The sequence below is a fragment of the Thunnus thynnus genome, chromosome 19 (genome assembly GCF_963924715.1).
Source record: "Thunnus thynnus chromosome 19, fThuThy2.1, whole genome shotgun sequence".
Lineage (NCBI taxonomy): Eukaryota > Metazoa > Chordata > Actinopteri > Scombriformes > Scombridae > Thunnus > Thunnus thynnus.
Window position 1 is genome coordinate 17,866,760 of NC_089535.1, and position 6,000 is coordinate 17,872,759.

Below are 6,000 nucleotides of genomic sequence, written 5' to 3' on the forward strand. Positions count from 1 at the left end.
AAGAAGAAAATGTTGTGTGCTTGTTGACATTTATTGATCTGCTGATGTTGCTGTAACCCTATTGTGTAAGTGGTCAGTCAAATCGGACCTTGAAGCAGAGCTTTATTCTGTTACTCAATGGTTTTTATACGGCTCGAGTTCATGTGGGGGTAACAGAGTACACCTAAGTCTGAGTTGAGGTGAGGGTTATAAGTGATGGTAAGGCAAGGACAGGCGCGGACTGGTCCTCGGGGTGGAAGCCCTCTGTGGCTTCTGCAGAAGTGGACAATGAGCCTTGTAATGCAACTCTGTTGAATGGAACAGATGTGGCTGGTCCTACTGGTAATGCAACTGAGTTCAATGCAACAGGTAAGAGATCAAGTTACTCAGTTGATTAATTGGATATCATGGTACTCTTATATACAACATAGTTGTGCAGTGATGGTAATGAATGTGTGCTGAATGGAAGACCAGGGATCCTGATTCTGATGTTGATCACAGTAACAGACTGTACAAACAATACACTACTGGCTTGTGTTACAGTCAAGTCCTAACTAATGGTTATCTTCCATTTCTGTCATACTTTCTGTATCTCCCTCTGTACAACAGCACCAGAGGCAGGTCCATGTAAGGCATTGATACAACATTACTTCTACAGCTGCACCTCAAAGAGATGTGAAGTCTTCATCTATGGGTGCTGGAAACCAGAACAACTTTGAATATGAGAAAGAGTGTCTGCAGAGATGTCACACTGAAAGTGAGGTGTGAAATACGAGACACAACATGTCTCACACAATGTTCATTCTTTGTCACTGCATCTTTTTTTTGCAGTCTTACTCTTTGTCAAAGTCAGATAAATATTCAAAGTACTGTGCAGCTCAAACATATATAAGTATAGACATAATGTGCTTTTGCATATCTTGCAGTGATTTTTAAGATTGTTTTCTTTTATGGTTAAATAAAACTTTTTTCTTTTTTTTTTTGACTGACACAGCTCTGTTTTGTTTCTTGTTGTCTTGTAGTTGTGTCTTTCAAAACTCACATATCAAAGTATTGACTGCCTGAGCTCTTTAATAGCTGACAAATGCTGCTGATTCTTCTTTACAACTCTCTTGATATAGTTACTGGTGCTTATAATATTTTGTCTACCCACTTTACAGTATGAATATACACTCACCAGCCATTTTATTAGGTGCACCTGTTCAACTGCTTGTCAATGCAAATATCTAATCAGACAATCACGTGGCAGCAACTCAATGCATTTAGGCATGTAGACATGGTCAAGACAATCTGCAGAAGTTCAAACCACGCATCAGAATGGGGAAAGAGGTGATTTAAGTGACTTTGAACGTGGCAGGGTTGTTGGTGCCAGACCCCCCTGAGGTCTAACTGACCCCAAATATAAGTAATGTCACTATAGGTTAACATACTGTACATTATTTGTCTGTGAATGACTTTTTGGCAAATAGAATAAATAAATATTTGTTAATGCATGACCTTTGCAACATATAAAACATGAAAAACTTCTGAATTCGGTGTAATAACAGTACTTTAAAGGTTTAGTACTTTTGTTACCCTCAATGAAGAAGCCCAGTTTTTGGCAAAACTTCTCTACTTAATGGGTTTTTAATGAGGTCAGAAGAAAAGCTTGTTTTGCAATTATTGTTATTATTTTTACACATACATCACTTGGGCTCGTGGGATCCCAAACAATGAGGAAATGAAGCTCAATGAATCTCAACAAAACACAAGGATGAAATGAAATGAGGCTTCATCCTCAAACCTGCTGTTTTTCATTGAGTGTACATAACCAAGAGGGGGCGATGTTGCTCTAGTTACAGATGATTCACTTCACTTTGTGTACACCATCTCAATCAGATACACACATACATACAGTTAAAATACACAAACACTACACAACAGCACCTTCCTCATTCCTGTGTCCTTGGCTCTTCTACTTCTATTTTAACTCTCTCCTTGCTGCCTAAATTTGTTTTTCTACAGCAAATGAGTCATTCGGTGCTGCAAAATCACCACATAACCTCACCACCACTTGCTCTCCCTCTCTCTCAAATTCGCATCCAAAGGGCTTTACTGGTATGACCATAATCAGATACAGTATTGCCAAAGCACTGTATAAATAGTGACTCATTGCAGTAAACAACAATACATTTCAGGACAGGAAAAACTGAAAACAACAACAACAACAAAAAAACCCTGCAGATTTATTATCTTTCCTATTTTAAAAAATGTATTACTACTTTTAAACATTAGACAAAATTTGCAAATAAATATATGTGTTTATTGTCTGCATGTGTGTTAGTTATTAATGAACACAAATAATAATAAGAATAATAAATGCGGAACTAATGAAGGAATGAATGTTTCACAATCAAACATAAGGAAACATAACATATTACTGACATTACTATTAATACATACACAGTATATATATATAAAAATAACAAAATAATAATAATGAAAGTCTCTCTCGCTCGCTCTCTCTCTCTTGTGAAGGAGCCAGGCTTCCTGCTCTTAGTTCCCAGAGTTCCCGGCTGGCAGTAGAATGCTGGGAATATCCGGAGAGGAAGGGGAAGTGACATCACAGCGGTGACCTTCCGTACCGGGCCATATCACCTGGTGCTGCCTGGAGGAGAGCTACCAAACAAACACACACACATACACACACACACGCACACACATATACATACACACATACAGATAACCAGAAACACATTCTTCTCTTGTTCTCAGCACGCGCACACACACACACGCACACATACACACTCACACTGAAACAACCTTATTGACACACTGACACTTCAATTTGCTTTCCAGGAGAAAAACTGTGAGTAAGTTCCCGCGAAGAGGGAGAGGAAGTGAGAACTTCAATTGGTCATGCAGAAAATTTTCCAATACCTTTGCATAGACATGCTGTGTGAACCACATTCCCACCAAGCTTCAGCTGGTTCCTCACGTCAGCTCAAGCACTCTGTCTGTACTTCTTCTTATTTGGCTGCTTGTCTGTTTATATTGGCTGAGCATCTGAATTAATCAGAATTACTCATTCTAATTACAAAAAATTCAGACAGTCTCACAGTGTACAGTGCTGGGCGAGCCTGCTCACTCGAAGAAATGTTTTAGTCAAATGCAGGACACGCGTTCTGATGAATTTGAATTAGTTTATTACAAATTACAAATTGTGGACATGTTCCCTACTGACTGAATATTTTGGGTCAAACTCAAGAAACCAATGGTGAAGAATTACTGAGTATATTTACTCCAGTACTATACTTAGGATACTTAGTTAGTTAGCAGGGACCATACAGATAAATATCGTTACAAACTTAAGCAGTGCAACAGATCAGGGCTGCAACTAATGATCTGATTAATTGGATCTGATTGGTTGTTTTGTCTGTAAAATGTCAAAAGATAGTGAAAAATGCCTGTTATAATTTCCTGACGTCTTCAAATCTCTTGTTTTGTTGAAGCAATGGTCCAAAACCCAAAGATATTCAGTTTACCATCACAGAAGACAGAAAAAAACATAAAATCCTCACATTTGAGACGCAGGCTTGAGCAAATACTTGGCTCTTTTGCTTAATTCCTTTGATCAACTAATCGATAAATCGACTAATCATTGTAGCTCTGCAATGGATATATAGAGCGTCTAGCTGAAGCTAGAGCTTGAGTATTTCCATTATGTGCTACTTTATACTTCTACTCCACTACATTTCATTGGAAAATATCACATTTGTCACATTTCAGGTGTCAGGGAACTGTTAGCGTTTCCACCAAAAGTGACTTCCCCTTTTAAACTTTCACCAAAAATAGCAAAGATTAGAGAATCTATCCAACATCATTAATCATCTCATGACCCCTCAATATTCAACTTGTGATTCTTTAGAAGTGGCCCGACTCCTATGTTGGTGGTCAACTTGTCTAATTGTGTATAACGTAGTTAAAACCAGCTTCACCTTGCAGCTACAACATTAATACATCAGTATTAATAATCTAATAATGTCATATAACAATCAGTCATACAGGACAATTTCCTGCAGAACAAGTACTTTTAGTTTGATACTCAAAGTACGAGAAGAGAAGAGAAGAGAAGAGAAGAGAAGAGAAGAGAAGAGATGAGAAGAGAAGAGAAGAGAAGAGAAAAGAAGAGAAGAGAAGAGAAGAGAAGAGAAGAGAAGAGAAGAGAAGAGAAGAGAAAAGAAGAGAAGAGGGCATCTCGGTCGTCAACACACACAGGTTGCACACAGATGGGAGTTGCACGTACACACAGTGAACACATGGCCTGTAGCGGAGATATTTACTGAGTTTGGAGAGTGTCTCAAAGGTTACATTCTTTAGGAGCAAAGGCTGGAAAAGACATATATACAAACCCACATACTTGCACAAACACTGACATGCAAAGACATGCACACAGAAAATGATGTATAGGAAGATCATGTGGCTCTGAGGAGCAGGATGGACAGAAGAAGACATGCAGTATGGAGTAAAAAGAGGCCAGGAAAGACGGATGCTGAAGTCCCTTGATGCCAAATCCGGAGGAGAGGGAGGAGTGATGAGCAGCGATAGGGTGAACAGGGAGGGAGAGAAAGGGAGAGACGTCATTATACAGGATGACAAAAGAAGAAGGGATTCTCTGGTCAGCTGCTGCTGCTGCTGCCACTGTCTATTGTCCTCCCAACAGAAGACCCCCCCTCCCCACACACACACACACACACACATTACTCTCACTCTCATCTTCTGTTGGACATCACTTTCTTTCCTTCTTCAAGTTCAACTCTGATTACATGGCTGACCAACTGGCAGCCCCCAACATTTAAAGACCCCATTCGCCCCCTCCTCTAAGCCCCAGCTGTGTCATCTGAGTGTTTTCAGTGAGTCTGAGATCCAACAGATGTTTCCTCAGAATAGCCAGAATCCAGAAAACTGGCAAAGATGTTCAGATATTGAAAAAAAGCAAGAAATTTATGCTTATTTACTTAAATATTACTCAAGTAGGCGTAACAGTCACAATAACAGTAACAGATATATTTGAAAAGTTGACATTTCTAGTAAAGAACAAGAAAAAGAAGTGCAATCCTCCTACTGTTACTACTGTTGAAGCCTCCAGTGCACACACACTGAGAATGGAGTAGGAGTAGGAGGCATCTTGTGTCCAGCAGTTAAACTTTTGAAACGAGATGTCGTTTTAAGAATTCTTTACTAGGTAACTGAATAATAATTAGCATCTGATAAGATTTTTCCACAAAAAAAACTAAAGTGAGTTTTTTTATGTCTTAAAACGCGTGGAGAGGATCTTTAATTAAGCGTTTATAAGTTGCTATTAATTGCTTTATTAACCCTTAGATACATAAGTCATTGGAACCTACACTCTTCCATAAGTGGGTCAGAAGTTACTCGTACTATAAGCCTGCATATGTGCCAGTATAATTTTGCTGGTAGTTGCAAACTAGCATTATTTAAAGTGTGTTATGTGTATTTGTCATTTTCATCATCAAATTATCAAACTTGTAAATATCAGTCAGTTACACTACTTAGCTTTCCATCATAAATGTACACATGTCATATTTGACCCACTGGTGGAAAGTCGGGGTAATGATACAAAAATTTAATATGTAAATAAAAGAATTTTGAATGAGTGGAAATCAATTACAAGATTTCTGAGCAATACCTGAAATATTTTTTTCACAAAAAAAAAAGACCAGCCATGTCATTACTGACCCACCTTTGCATCTAAGGGTTAAGTGTTATGCTTCATATAATGATAATTAACACATAATGAGGAAACGTAATAAGTTGCCAGATTGTGACCATCAGTCTGACAAGTGTTTATCCTTCTCCAGCAAAACTCACTTTGACTCTTTTTCTTAAACTCATGAGAGAGACTCCTTCAATGGACCATTTCACCACTTCTAAATCCACTAATTAACAACTTATTGTGAGACTGCAGACTATATTGATTGTTAGACTGACAAACACATTACCTTTTATTAATGAATTACA